Here is a 15,912-nt window from a genome sequence, read left to right as displayed (position 1 = left end):
TTCTGGAATTTGGTGATATTCTGTAGAGAACTGATGAATTATCAGGGATTTTTCATGTATTCTGTGGGAATTTGTGGAGATTCTGTGGGATTTTTGTGGATTTTGGCCGTGTTCTGAGAAGATTTAGGGAATTTTGTGTGATTTTTCTGGGATTTTGTTGGATATTGAGGACATTTTGTGGGATGTTTCTGGAATTTGGTGGGGCTTTTCAAGAATTTTGTGGTATTTTGAAAAGGTTTAGGGAATTTTGTGGTGTTTTTTCTTGAATTTTGTGGGAAACTGTGCTGATTTTATGGGGCGTTTCTGGAATTTGGTCGAGTTTTCAGAAGATTTAGGGATTTTTGTGGGATTTTTGTGGGATGTTCTGGGAATTGGTAGAGATTTTGTGGGACATTCCTGTGAATTGGTAGGGTTTTGAAATGATTTAGGGAGTTTTGTGGGACTTCTCTGGAATTTTGTGGGGTTTTTCTGGAATTGTGTGGGATTCTGAGGAGACTTGAAGAATTTTGAGGAATTTGATTTAAATGTTTGTGGGAATTTGTGGAGATTCTGTGGGATTTTTCTGGAATTTGGTGGGCCTTTTCACGAACTTTGTGTGGTTTTGAGGAGACTTGAAGAATTTTGAGGAATTTTTCTTAGATTTTGTGGAAACTTGTGGAGGTTTTGTGGGATTTTTGTGTGATTTTGTGGGATATTGAGGCGATTTAGGGATCTTGAGGGATTTCTCATGTATTTTGTGGGAATTTGTGGAGATTTGGTGGGATATTTTTCTAGAATTTGGTCGTGTTTTGAGAAGATTTAGGGAATTTTGTGGGATTTTTCCTGGAATTTTGTTGGATATTAGGGAGATTTTGTGGGATGTTTGTGGAACTTTGAGGGACTTTTTAGGAATTTGGTGAGATTCTGTAGAGAACTGACGAATTATCAGGGATTTTTCATGTATTCTGTGGGAATTTGTGGAGATTCTGTGGGATTTTTCTGGAATTTGGCCGTGTTTTGAGAAGATTTAGGGAATTTTGTGGGACTTTTCTGGGATTTTGTTGGATATTGAGGACATTTTGTGGGATGTTTCGGGAATTTGGTGGGGCTTTTCAGGAATTTTGTGGTATTTTGAAAAGATTTAGGGAATTTTGTGGTGTTTTTTCTTGAATTTTGTGGGAAACTGTGCTGATTTTATGGGGCGTTTCTGGAATTTGGTCGAGTTTTCAGAAGATTTAGGGATTTTTGTGAGATTTTTGTGGGATGTTCTGGGAATTGGTAGAGATTTTGTGGGACATTCCTGTGAATTGGTAGGGTTTTGAAATGATTTAGGGAGTTTTGTGGGACTTCTCTGGAATTTTGTGGGGTTTTTCTGGAATTGTGTGGGATTCTGAGGAGACTTGAAGAATTTTGAGGAATTTTTCTTAGATTTTTTGGAAACTTGTGGAGGTTTTGTGTGATTTTTGTGTGATTTTGTGGGATATTGAGGAGATTTAGGGATCTTGAGGGATTTCTCATGTATTTTGTGGGAATTTGTGGAGATTTGGTGGGATAATTTTCTGGAATTTGGTCGTGTTTTGAGAAGATTTAGGGAATTTTGTGGTGTTTTTTTTTGAATTTTGTGGGAAACTGTGCTGATTTTATGGGGCGTTTTTGGAATTTGGTCAAGTTTTCAGAAGATTTAGGGAATTTTGTGAGATTTTTCCTGGAATTTTGTTGGATATTAGGGAGATTTTGTGGGATGTTTGTGGAACTTTGAGGGACTTTTTAGGAATTTGGTGAGATTCTGTAGAGAACTGCCGAATTATCAGGGATTTTTCATGTATTCTGTGGGAATTTGTGGAGATTCGGTGGGATTTTTGTGGATTTTGGCCGTGTTTTGAGAAGATTTAGAGAATTTTGTGTGATTTTTCTGGGATTTTGTTGGATATTGAGGACATTTTGTGGGATGTTTCGGGAATTTGGTGGGGCTTTTCAGGAATTTTGTGGTATTTTGAAAAGATTTAGGGAATTTTGTGGTGTTTTTTCTTGAATTTTGTGGGAAACTGTGCTGATTTTATGGGGCGTTTCTGGAATTTGGTCGAGTTTTCAGAAGATTTAGGGATTTTTGTGAGATTTTTGTGGGATGTTCTGGGAATTGGTGGAGATTTTGTGGGACATTCCTGTGAATTGGTAGGGTTTTGAAATGATTGAGGGAGTTTTGTGGGTCTTCTCTGGAATTTTGTGTGTTTTTTCTGGAATTGTGTGGGATTCTGAGGAGACTTGAAGAATTTTGAGGAATTTTTCTTATATTTTGTGGAAACTTGTGGAGGTTTTGTGTGATTTTTGTGTGGTTTTGTGGGATATTGAGGCGATTTAGGGATCTTGAGGGATTTCTCATGTATTTTGTGGGAATTTGTGGAGATTTGGTGGGATATTTTTCTAGAATTTGGTCGTGTTTTGAGAAGATTTAGGAAATTTTGTGGGATTTTTCCTGGAATTTTCTTGGATATTAGGGAGAATTTGTGGGATGTTTGTGGAACTTTGAGGGACTTTTCTGGAATTTGGTGAGATTCTGTAGAGAACTGACGAATTATCAGGGATTTTTCATGTATTCTGTGGGAATTTGTGGAGATTCGGTGGGATTTTTCTGGAATTTTGGTTGTGTTTTGAGAAAATTTAGGGAATTTTGTGGGATTTTTCTGGGATTTTGTTGGGTATTGGGGACATTTTGTGGGATGTTTCTGGAATTTGGTGGGGCTTTTCAAGAATTTTGTGGTATTTTGAAAAGATTTTGGGAATTTTGTGGTGTTTTTTCTTGAATTTTGTGGGAAACTGTGCTGATTTTATGGGGCGTTTCTGGAATTTGGTTGAGTTTTCAGAAGATTTAGGGATTTTTGTGGGATTTTTGTGGGATGTTCTGGGAATTGGTAGAGATTTTGTGGGACATTCCTGTGAATTGGTAGGGTTTTGAAATGATTTAGGGAGTTTTGTGGGACTTCTCTGGAATTTTGTGGGGTTTTTCTGGAATTGTGTGGGATTCTGAGGAGACTTGAAGAATTTTGAGGAATTTTTCTTAGATTTTTTGGAAACTTGTGGAGGTTTTGTGGGATTTTTGTGTGATTTTGTGGGATATTGAGGCGATTTAGGGATCTTGAGGGATTTCTCATGTATTTTGTGGGAATTTGTGGAGATTTGGTGGGATATTTTTCTGGAATTTGGTAGAGTTTTGAGAAGATTTAGGGAATTTTGTGGGATTTTTCCTGGAATTTTGTTGGACATTGGGGAGATTTTGTGGGATGTTTGTGGAACTTTGAGGGACTTTTCTGGAATTTGGTGAGATTCTGTAGAGAACTGACGAATTATCAGGGATTTTTCATGTATTCTCTGGGAATTTGTGGAGATTCGGTGGGATTTTTGAGGATTTTGGCCGTGTTTTGAGAAGATTTAGAGAATTTTGTGGGATTTTTCCTGGAATTTTGTTGGATACTGGGGAGATTTTGTGGGATGTTTGTGGAACTTTGAGGGACTTTCTGGAATTTGGTGAGATTCTGTAGAGAACTGACGAATTATCAGGGATTTTTCATGTATTCTGTGGGAATTTGTGGAGATTCGGTGGGATTTTTGAGGATTTTGGCCGTGTTTTGAGATTTAGAGAATATTGTGGGATTTTTCTTGAATTTTGTTGGATATTGAGGAGATTTTGTGGGATGTTTGTGGAACTTTGAGGGACTTTTCTGGAATTTGGTGAGATTCTGTAGAGAACTGACGAATTATCAGGGATTTTTCATGTATTCTGTGGGAATTTGTGGAGATTTGGTGGGATTTCTCTGGAATTTTGGTTGTGTTTTGAGAAAATTTAGGGAATATTGTGGGATTTTTCTGGGATTTTGTTGGGTATTGAGGACATTTTGTGGGATGTTTCTGGAATTTGGTGGGGCTTTTCAAGAATTTTGTGGTATTTTGAAAAGATTTTGGGAATTTTGTGGTGTTTTTTCTTGAATTTTGTGGGAAACTGTGCTGATTTTATGGGGCGTTTCTGGAATTTGGTCAAGTTTTCAGAAGTGTTAGGGATTTTTGTGAGATTTTTGTGGGATGTTCTGGGAATTGGTAGAGATTTTGTGGGACATTCCTGTGAATTGGTAGGGTTTTGAAATGATTTAGGGAGTTTTGTGGGACTTCTCTGGAATTTGGTGGGGTTTTTCTGGAATTGTGTGGTATTCTGAGGAGACTTGAAGAATTTTGAGGAATTTGATTTAGATTTTTTTGGGAATTTGTGGAGATTCTGTGGGATTTTTCTGGAATTTGGTGGGCCTTTTCACGAACTTTGTGTGGTTTTGAGGAGACTTGAAGAATTTTGAGGAATTTTACTTAGATTTTGTGAAAACTTGAGGAGGTTTTGTGTATTTTTTGTGCGATTTTGTGGGATATTGAGGCGATTTAGGGATCTTGAGGGATTTTTCATGTATTTTGTGGGAATTTGTGGAGATTTGGTGGGATATTTTTCTAGAATTTGGTCGTGTTTTGAGAAGATTTAGGGAATTTTGTGGGATTTTTCTTGAATTTTGTTGGATATTAGGGAGATTTTGTGGGATGTGTGTGGAACTTTGAGGGACTTTTCTGGAATTTGGTGAGATTCTGTAGAGAACTGACAAATTATCAGGGATTTTTCATGTATTCTGTGGGAATTTGTGGAGATTCGGTGGGATTTTTCTGGAATTTTGGTTATGTTTTGAGAAGATTTAGGGAATTTTGTGTGATTTTTCTGGGATTTTGTTGGGTATTGAGGAGATTTTGTGGGATGTTTCTGGAATTTGGTGGGGCTTTTCAAGAATTTTGTGGTATTTTGAAAAGATTTTGGGAATTTTGTGGTGTTTTTTCTTGAATTTTGTGGGAAACTGTGCTGATTTTATGGGGCGTTTCAGGAATTTGGTCGAGTTTTCACAAGTGTTAGGGATTTTTGTGAGATTTTTGTGGATTGTTTGTGGAACTTTGAGGGACTTTTCTGGAATTTGGTGAGATTCTGTAGAGAACTGACGAATTATCAGGGATTTTTCATGTATTCTGTGGGAATTTGTGGAGATTAGGTGGGATTTTTCTGGAATTTGGTCGTGTTTTGAGAAGATTTAGGGAATTTTGTGGTGTTTTTTCTTGAATTTTGTGGGAAACTGTGCTGATTTTATGGGGCGTTTCTGGAATTTGGTCAAGTTCTCAGAAGATTTAGGGAATTTTGTGGGATTTTTCCTGGAATTTTGTTGGATACTGGGGAGATTTTGTGGGATGTTTGTGGAACTTTGAGGGACTTTTCTGGAATTTGGTGAGATTCTGTAGAGAACTGACGAATTATCAGGGATTTTTCATGTATTCTGTGGGAATTTGTGGAGATTCGGTGGGATTTTTGTGGATTTTGGCCGTGTTTTGAGAAGATTTAGGGAATTTTGTGGGATTTTTCTTGAATTTTGTTGGATATTGAGGAGATTTTGTGGGATGTTTGTGGAACTTTGAGGGACTTTTCTGGAATTTGGTGAGATTCTGTAGAGAACTGACGAATTATCAGGGATTTTTCACGTATTCTGTGGGAATTTGTGGAGATTCGGTGGGATTTTTCTGGAATTTTGGTTATGTTTTGAGAAGATTTAGGGAATTTTGTGTGATTTTTCTGGGATTTTGTTGGGTATTGAGGAGATTTTGTGGGATGTTTCTGGAATTTGGTGGGGCTTTTCAAGAATTTTGTGGTATTTTGATAAGATTTTGGGAATTTTGTGGTGTTTTTTCTTGAATTTTGTGGGAAACTGTGCTGATTTTATGGGGCGTTTCAGGAATTTGGTCGAGTTTTCACAAGTGTTAGGGATTTTTGTGAGATTTTTGTGGATTGTTTGTGGAACTTTGAGGGACTTTTCTGGAATTTGGTGAGATTCTGTAGAGAACTGACGAATTATCAGGGATTTTTCATGTATTCTGTGGGAATTTGTGGAGATTTGGTGGGATTTTTCTGGAATTTGGTCGTGTTTTGAGAAGATTTAGGGAATTTTGTGGTGTTTTTTCTTGAATTTTGTGGGAAACTGTGCTGATTTTATGGGGCGTTTCTGGAATTTGGTCAAGTTCTCAGAAGATTTAGGGAATTGTGTGAGATTTTTCCTGGAATTTTGTTGGATATTAGGGAGATTTTGTGGGAGGCTTGTGGAACTTTGGGGGACTTTTCTGGTATTTGGTGAGATTCTGTAGAGAACTGACGAATTATCAGGGATTTTTCATGTATTCTGTGGGAATTTGTGGAGATTCGGTGGGATATTTTTCTAGAATTTGGTCGTGTTTTGAGAAGATTTAGGGAATTTTGTGGGATTTTTCCTGGAATTTTGTTGGATACTGGGCAGATTTTGTGGGATGTTTGTGGAACTCTGAGGGACTTTTTAGGAATTTGGTGAGATTCTGTAGAGAACTGACGAATTATCAGGGATTTTTCATGTATTCTGTGGGAATTTGTGGAGATTCGGTGGGATTTTTGTGGATTTTGGCCGTGTTTTGAGAAGATTTAGGGAATTTTGTGTGATTTTTCTGGGATTTTGTTGGATATTGAGGACATTTTGTGGGATGTTTCTGGAATTTGGTGGGGCTTTTCAAGAATTTTGTGGTATTTTGAAAAGGTTTAGGGAATTTTGTGGTGTTTTTTCTTGAATTTTGTGGGAAACTGTGCTGATTTTATGGGGCGTTTCTGGAATTTGGTCGAGTTTTCAGAAGATTTAGGGATTTTTGTGAGATTTTTGTGGGATGTTCTGGGAATTGGTGGAGATTTTGTGGGACATTCCTGTGAATTGGTAGGGTTTTGAAATGATTTAGGGAGTTTTGTGAGACTTCTCTGGAATTTGATGGGGTTTTTCTGGAATTGTGTGGGATTCTGAGGAGACTTGAAGAATTCTGAGGAATTTGATTTAGATTTTTGTAAGAATTTGTGGAGATTCTGTGGGATTTTTTTGGAATTTGGTGGGCCTTTTCACGAACTTTGTGTGGTTTTGAGGAGACTTGAAGAATTTTGAGTAATTTTTCTTAGATTTTTGTGGAAACTTGTGGTGGTTTTGTGGGATTTTTGTGTGATTTTGTGGGATATTGAGGCGATTTAGGGATCTTGAGGGATTTATCATGCATTTTGTGGAAATTTGTGGAGATTTGGTGGGATATTTTTTTAGAATTTGGTCGTGTTTTGAGAAGATTTAGAGAATTTTGTGGGATTTTTCTTGAATTTTGTTGGATATTGAGGAGATTTTGTGGGATGTTTGTGGAACTTTGAGGGACTTTTCTGGAATTTGGTGAGATTCTGTAGAGAACTGACGAATTATCAGGGATTTTTCATGTATTCTCTGGGAATTTGTGGAGATTCGGTGGGATTTTTGAGGATTTTGGCCGTGTTTTGAGAAGATTTAGAGAATTATATGGGATTTTTCCTGGAATTTTGTTGGATACTGGGGAGATTTTGTGGGATGTTTGTGGAACTTTGAGGGACTTTCTGGAATTTGGTGAGATTCTGTAGAGAACTGACGAATTATCAGGGATTTTTCATGTATTCTCTGGGAATTTGTGGAGATACGGTGGGATTTTTGAGGATTTTGGCGGTGTTTTGAGAAGATTTAGAGAATATTGTGGGATTTTTCTTGAATTTTATTGGATATTGAGGAGATTTTGTGGGATGTTTGTGGAACTTTGAGGGACTTTTCTGGAATTTGGTGAGATTCTGTAGAGAACTGACGAATTATCAGGGATTTTTCATGTATTCTGTGGGAATTTGTGGAGATTCGGTGGGATTTTTCTGGAATTTTGGTTGTGTTTTGAGAAAATTTAAGGAATATTGTGGGATTTTTCTGGGATTTTGTTGGGTATTGAGGACATTTTGTGGGATGTTTCTGGAATTTGGTGGGGCTTTTCAAGAATTTTGTGGTATTTTGAAAAGATTTTGGGAATTTTGTGGTGTTTTTTCTTGAATTTTGTGGGAAACTGTGCTGATTTTATGGGGCGTTTCTGGAATTTGGTCAAGTTTTCAGAAGTGTTAGGGATTTTTGTGAGATTTTTGTGGGATGTTCTGGGAATTGGTAGAGATTTTGTGGGACATTCCTGTGAATTGGTAGGGTTTTGAAATGATTTAGGGAGTTTTGTGGGACTTTTCTGGAATTTTGTGTGTTCTTTCTGGAATTGTGTGGGATTCTGAGGAGACTTGAAGAATTTTGAGGAATTTTTGTTAGATTTTGTGGAAACTTGTGGAGGTTTTGTGGGATTTTTGTGGAATTTTTTGGGATATTGAGGCGATTTAGGGATCTTGAGGGATTTTTCATGTATTTTGTGGGAATTTGTGGAGATTTGGTGGGATATTTTTCTAGAATTTGGTCGTGTTTTGAGAAGATTTAGGGAATTTTGTGTGATTTTTCCTGAATTTTGTGGGACATTGAGGAGATTTTGTGGGATGTTTGTGGAACTTTGAGGGACTTTTCTGGAATTTGGTGAGATTCTGTAGAGAACTGAGAAATTATCAGGGATTTTTCATGTATTCTGTGGGAATTTGTGGAGATTTGCTGGGATTTTGGTGGATTTTGGCCGTGTTTTGAGAAGATTTAGGGAATTTTGTGTGATTTTTCTGGGATTTTGTTGGATATTGAGGACATTTTGTGGGATGTTTCTGGAATTTGGTGGGGCTTTTCAAGAATTTTGTGGTATTTTGAAAAGGTTTAGGGAATTGTGTGGTGTTTTTTCTTGAATTTTGTGGGAAACTGTGCTGATTTTATGGGGCGTTTCTGGAATTTGGTTGAGTTTTCAGAAGATTTAGGGATTTTTGTGAGATTTTTGTGGGATGTACTGGGAATTGGTGGAGATTTTCTGGGACATTCCTGTGAATTGGTAGGGTTTTGAAATGATTTAGGGAGTTTTGTGGGACTTCTCTGGAATTTTGTGGGGTTTTTCTGAAATTGTGTGGTTTTGAGGAGACTTGAAGAATTTTGAGGAATTTGTTTTAGATTTTGTGGGAATTTGTGGAGAATCTGTGGGATTTTACTGGAATTTGGTGGGCCTTTTCAAGGACTTTGTGTGGTTTTGAGGAGACTTGAAGAATTTTGAGGAATTTTTCTTAGATTTTGTGGAAACTTGTGGAGGTTTTGTGTGATTTTTGTGTGATTTTGTGGGATATTGAGGCGATTTAGGGATCTTGAGGGATTTTTCATGTATTTTGTGGGATTTTGTGGAGATTTGGTGGGACATTTTTCTAGAATTTAGTCGTGTTTTGAGAAGATTTAGGGAATTTTGTGTGATTTTTCTGGGATTTTGTTGGATATTGAGGAGATTTTGTGGGATGTTTGTGGAACTTTGAGGGACTTTTCTGGAATTTGGTGAGATTCTGTAGAGAACTGACGAATTATCAGGGGTATTTTCAGGTATTCTGTGGGAATTTGTGGAGATTCGGTGGGATTTTTGTGGATTTTGGCCATGTTTTGAGAAGATTTAAGGAATTTTGTGGGATTTTTCCTGGAATTTTATTGGATACCGGGGAGATTTTGTGGGATGTTTTTGGAACTTTGTGGGACTTTTTAGGAATTTGGTGAGATTCTGTAGAGAACTGACGAATTATCAGGGGTATTTTCATGTATTTTGTGGGAATTTGTGGAGATTCGGTGGGATTTTTGTGGATTTTGGCCATGTTTTGAGAAGATTTAGGGAATTTTGTGGGATTTTTCCTGGAATTTTATTGGATTCCGGGGAGATTTTGTGGGATGTTTGTGGAACTTTGAGGGACTTTTTAGGAATTTGGTGAGATTCTGTAGAGAATTGACGAATTATCAGGGATTTGTCATGTATTCTGTGGGAATTTGTGGAGATTCTGTGGGATTTTTCTGGAATTTGGTAGAGTTTTGAGAAGATTTAGGGAATTTTGTGTGACTTTTCTGGGATTTTGTTGGATATTGAGGACATTTTGTGGGATGTTTCTGGAATTTGGTGGGGCTTTTCAAGAATTTTGTGGTATTTTGAAAAGATTTTGGGAATTTTGTGGTGTTTTTTCTTGAATTTTGTGGGAAACTGCTGATTTTATGGGGCGTTTCTGGAATTTGGTCGAGTTTTCAGAAGATTTAGGGATTTTTGTGAGATTTTTGTGGGATTTTCTGGGAATTGGTGGAGATTTTGTGGGACATTCCTGTGAATTGGTAGGGTTTTGAAATGATTTAGGGAGTTTTGTGGGACTTCTCTGGAATTTTGTGTGTTTTTTCTGGAATTGTGTGGGATTCTGAGGAGACTTGAAGAATTTTGAGGAATTTTTCTTAGATTTTGTGGAAACTTGTGGAGGTTTTGTGGGATTTTTGTGGAATTTTTTGGGATATTGAGGCGATTTAGGGATCTTGAGGGATTTTTCATGTATTTTGTGGGAATTTGTGGAGATTTGGTGGGATATTTTTCTAGAATTTGGTCGTGTTTTGAGAAGATTTAGGGAATTTTGTGTGATTTTTCTTGAATTTTGTGGGACATTGAGGAGATTTTGTGGGATGTTTGTGGAACTTTGAGGGACTTTTCTGGAATTTGGTGAGATTCTGTAGAGAACTGACGAATTATCAGGGGTATTTTCATGTATTCTGTGGGAATTTGTGGAGATTCGGTGGGATTTTTGTAAATTTTGGCCATGTTTTGAGAAGATTTAGGGAATTTTGTGGGATTTTTCCTGGAATTTTATTGGATACCGGGGAGATTTTGTGGGATGTTTGTGGAACTTTGAGGGACTTTTTAGGAATTTGGTGAGATTCTGTAGAGAACTGACGAATTATCAGGGGTATTTTCAGGTATTCTGTGGGAATTTGTGGAGATTCGGTGGGATTTGTGTTGATTTTGGCCATGTTTTGAGAAGATTTAGGGAATTTTGTGGGATTTTTCCTGGAATTTTATTGGATTCCGGGGAGATTTTGTGGGATGTTTGTGGAACTTTGAGGGACTTTTTAGAAATTTGGTGAGATTCTGTAGAGAATTGACGAATTATCAGGGATTTGTCATGTATTCTGTGGGAATTTGTGGAGATTCTGTGGGATTTTTCTGGAATTTGGTAGAGTTTTGAGAAGATTTAGGGAATTTTGTGTGACTTTTCTGGGATTTTGTTGGATATTGAGGACATTTTGTGGGATGTTTCTGGAATTTGGTGGGGCTTTTCAAGAATTTTGTGGTATTTTGAAAAGATTTTGGGAATTTTGTGGTGTTTTTTCTTGAATTTTGTGGGAAACTGTGCTGATTTTATGGGGCGTTTCTGGAATTTGGTCGAGTTTTCAGAAGATTTAGGGATTTTTGTGAGATTTTTGTGGGATTTTCTGGGAATTGGTGGAGATTTTGTGGGACATTCCTGTGAATTGGTAGGGTTTTGAAATGATTTAGGGAGTTTTGTGGGACTTCTCTGGAATTTTGTGTGTTTTTTCTGGAATTGTGTGGGATTCTGAGGAGACTTGAAGAATTTTGAGGAATTTTTCTTAGATTTTGTGGAAACTTGTGGAGGTTTTGTGGGATTTTTGTGGAATTTTTTGGGATATTGAGGCGATTTAGGGATCTTGAGGGATTTTTCATGTATTTTGTGGGAATTTGTGGAGATTTGGTGGGATATTTTTCTAGAATTTGGTCGTGTTTTGAGAAGATTTAGGGAATTTTGTGTGATTTTTCTTGAATTTTGTGGGACATTGAGGAGATTTTGTGGGATGTTTGTGGAACTTTGAGGGACTTTTCTGGAATTTGGTGAGATTCTGTAGAGAACTGACGAATTATCAGGGGTATTTTCATGTATTCTGTGGGAATTTGTGGAGATTCGGTGGGATTTTTGTAAATTTTGGCCATGTTTTGAGAAGATTTAGGGAATTTTGTGGGATTTTTCCTGGAATTTTATTGGATACCGGGGAGATTTTGTGGGATGTTTGTGGAACTTTGAGGGACTTTTTAGGAATTTGGTGAGATTCTGTAGAGAACTGACGAATTATCAGGGGTATTTTCAGGTATTCTGTGGGAATTTGTGGAGATTCGGTGGGATTTTTGTGGATTTTGGCCATGTTTTGAGAAGATTTAGGGAATTTTGTGGGATTTTTCCTGGAATTTTATTGGATACCGGGGAGATTTTGTGGGATGTTTGTGGAACTTTGAGGGACTCTTCTGGAATTTGGTGAGATTCTGTAGAGAACTGACGAATTATCAGGGATTTTTCATGTATTCTGTGGGAATTTGTGGAGATTCTGTGGGATTTTTGTGGATTTTGGCCGTGTTTTGAGAAGATTTAGGGAATTTTGTGTGATTTTTCTGGGATTTTGTTGGATATTGAGGACATTTTGTGGGATGTTTCTGGAATTTGGTGGGGCTTTTCAAGAATTTTGTGGTATTTTGAAAAGATTTTGGGAATTTTGTGGTGTTTTTTCTTGAATTTTGTGGGAAACTGTGCTGATTTTATGGGGCGTTTCTGGAATTTGGTCGAGTTTTCAGAAGATTTAGGGATTTTTGTGAGATTTTTGTGGGATGTTCTGGGAATTGGTGGAGATTTTGTGGGACATTCCTGTGAATTGGTAGGGTTTTGAAATGATTTAGGGAGTTTTGTGAGACTTCTCTGGAATTTTGTGGGTTTTTCTGGAATTGTGTGGGATTCTGAGGAGACTTGAAGACTTTTGAGGAATTTTTCTTAGATTTTGTGGAAACTTGTGGAGGTCTTGTGGGACTTTTGTGTGATTTTGTGGGATATTGTGGCGATTTAGGGATCTTGAGGGATTTTTCATGTATTTTGTGGGAATTTGTGGAGATTTGGTGGGATATTTTTCTAGAATTTGGTTGTGTTTTGAGAAGATTTAGGGAATTTTGTGGTGTTTTTTCTTGAATTTTGTGGGAAACTGTGCTGATTTTATGGGGCGTTTCTGGAATTTGGTCGAGTTTTCAGAAGATTTAGGGATTTTTGTGAGATTTTTGTGGGATGTTCTGGGAATTGGTGGAGATTTTGTGGGACATTCCTGTGAATTGGTAGGGTTTTGAAATGATTTAGGGAGTTTTGTGGGACTTCTCTGGAATTTTGTGTGTTTTTTCTGGAATTGTGTGGGATTCTGAGGAGACTTGAAGAATTTTGAGGAATTTTTCTTAGATTTTGTGGGAATTTGTGGAGAATCTGTGGGATTTTACTGGAATTTGGTGGGCCTTTTCAAGGACTTTGTGTGGTTTTGAGGAGACTTGAAGAATTTTGAGGAATTTTTCTTAGATTTTGTGGAAACTTGTGGAGGTTTTGTGGGATTTTTGTGGGATTTTGTGGGATATTGAGGCGATTTCGGGATCTTGAGGGATTTTTCATGTATTTTGTGGGAATTTGTGGAGACTTGGTGGGATATTTTTCTAGAATTTGGTCGTGTTTTGAGAAGATTTAGGGAATTTTGTGTGATTTTTCTTGAATTTTGTGGGATATTGAGGAGATTTTGTGGGATGTTTGTGGAACTTTGAGGGACTTTTCTGGAATTTGGTGAGATTCTGTAGAGAACTGAGAAATTATCAGGGATTTTTCATGTATTCTGTGGGAATTTGTGGAGATTTGATGGGATTTTTGTGGATTTTGGCCGTGTTTTGAGAAGATTTAGGGAATTTTGTGGGATTTTTCTGGGATTTTGTTGGGTATTGAGGAAATTTTGTGGGATGTTTCTGGAATTTGGTGGGGCTTTTCAAGAATTTTGTGGTATTTTGAAAAGATTTAGGGAATTTTGTGGTGTTTTTTCTTGAATTTTGTGGGAAACTGTGCTGATTTTATGGGGCATTTCTGGAATTTGGTTGAGTTTTCAGAAGATTTAGGGATTTTTGTGGGATTTTTGTGGGATGTTCTGGGAATTGGTGGAGATTTTGTGGGACATTCCTGTGAATTGGTAGGGTTTTGAAATGATTTAGGGAGTTTTGTGGGACTTCTCTGGAATTTTGTGTGTTTTTTCTGGAATTGTGTGGGATTCTGAGGAGACTTGAAGAATTTTGAAGAATTTTGAGGAATTTTTCTTAGATTTTGTGGAAACTTGTGGAGGTTTTGTGGGATTTTTGTGTGATTTTGTGGGATATTGAGGCGATTTAGGGATCTTGAGGGATTTCTCATGTATTTTGTGGGAATTTGTGGAGATTTGGTGGGATATTTTTCTAGAATTTGGTTGTGTTTTGAGAAGATTTAGGGAATTTTGTGGTGTTTTTTCTTGAATTTTGTGGGAAACTGTGCTGATTTTATGGGGCGTTTCTGGAATTTGGTCGAGTTTTCAGAAGATTTAGGGATTTTTGTGAGATTTTTGTGGGATATTCTGGGAATTGGTGGAGATTTTGTGGGACATTCCTGTGAATTGGTAGGGTTTTGAAATGATTTAGGGAGTTTTGTGGGACTTCTCTGGAATTTTGTGTGTTTTTTCTGTAATTGTGTGGGATTCTGAGGAGACTTGAAGAATTTTGAGGAATTTGTTTTAGATTTTGTGGGAATTTGTGGAGAATCTGTGGGATTTTACTGGAATTTGGTGGGCCTTTTCAAGGACTTTGTGTGGTTTTGAGGAGACTTGAAGAATTTTGAGGAATTTTTCTTAGATTTTGTGGAAACTTGTGGAGGTTTTGTGGGATTTTTGTGGGATTTTGTGGGATATTGAGGCGATTTCGGGATCTTGAGGGATTTTTCATGTATTTTGTGGGAATTTGTGGAGACTTGGTGGGATATTTTTCTAGAATTTGGTCGTGTTTTGAGAAGATTTAGGGAATTTTGTGTGATTTTTCTTGAATTTTGTGGGATATTGAGGAGATTTTGTGGGATGTTTGTGGAACTTTGAGGGACTTTTCTGGAATTTGGTGAGATTCTGTAGAGAACTGAGAAATTATCAGGGATTTTTCATGTATTCTGTGGGAATTTGTGGAGATTTGATGGGAGTTTTGTGGATTTTGGCCGTGTTTTGAGAAGATTTACGGAATTTTGTGTGATTTTTCTGGGATTTTGTTGGGTATTGAGGAAATTTTGTGGGATGTTTCTGGAATTTGGTGTGGCTTTTCAAGAATTTTGTGGTATTTTGAAAAGATTTAGGGAATTTTGTGGTGTTTTTTCTTGAATTTTGTGGGAAACTGTGCTGATTTTATGGGGCATTTCTGGAATTTGGTTGAGTTTTCAGAAGATTTAGGGATTTTTGTGGGATTTTTGTGGGATGTTCTGGAAATTGGTGGAGATTTTGTGGGACATTCCTGTGAATTGGTAGGGTTTTGAAATGATTTAGGGAGTTTTGTGGGACTTCTCTGGAATTTTGTGTGTTTTTTCTGGAATTGTGTGGGATTCTGAGGAGACTTGAAGAATTTTGAGGAATTTTTCTCAGATTTTGTGGGAACTTGTGGAGGTTTTGTGGGATTTTTGTGTGATTTTGTGGGATATTGAGGCGATTTAGGGATCTTGAGGGATTTCTCATGTATTTTGTGGGAATTTGTGGAGATTTGGTGGGATATTTTTCTAGAATTTGGTTGTGTTTTGAGAAGATTTAGGGAATTTTGTGTGACTTTTCTGGGATTTTGTTGGGTATTGAGGACATTTTGTGGGATGTTTCGGGAATTTGGTGGGGCTTTTCAAGAATTTTGTGGTATTTTGAAAAGATTTAGGTAATTGTGTGGTGTTTTTTCTTGAATTTTGTGGGAAACTGTGCTGATTTTATGGGGCGTTTCTGGAATTTGGTCGAGTTTTCAGAAGATTTAGGGATTTTTGTGAGATTTTTGTGGGATGTTCTGGGAATTGGTGGAGATTTTGTGGGACATTCCTGTGAATTGGTAGGGTTTTGAAATGATTTAGGGAGTTTTGTGGGACTTCTCTGGAATTTTGTGTGTTTTTTCTGAAATTGTGTGGTTTTGAGGAGACTTGAAGAATTTTGAGGAATTTGTTTTAGATTTTGTGGGAATTTGTGGAGAATCTGTGGGATTTTACTGGAATTTGGTGGGCCTTTTCAAGGACTTTGT

At 37.2% G+C, this 15,912-nt stretch overlaps 1 protein-coding gene across 1 annotated transcript in view; it reads left to right on the top strand.

The window, feature by feature from the left end:
• LOC147653218 (uncharacterized) overlaps positions 1 to 15,912 on the top strand; it is a 743,504-nt gene that overhangs the window by 126,338 nt on the left and 601,254 nt on the right. The window lies entirely within an intron of this gene.

The sequence above is a fragment of the Cyanistes caeruleus genome, chromosome 5 (genome assembly GCF_971803275.1).
Source record: "Cyanistes caeruleus chromosome 5, bCyaCae1.hap1.1, whole genome shotgun sequence".
Classification (NCBI taxonomy): domain Eukaryota; kingdom Metazoa; phylum Chordata; class Aves; order Passeriformes; family Paridae; genus Cyanistes; species Cyanistes caeruleus.
The sequence above is the reverse complement of the archived record's forward strand: the minus strand, read 5'-3'. Positions and strand labels throughout refer to the sequence as shown.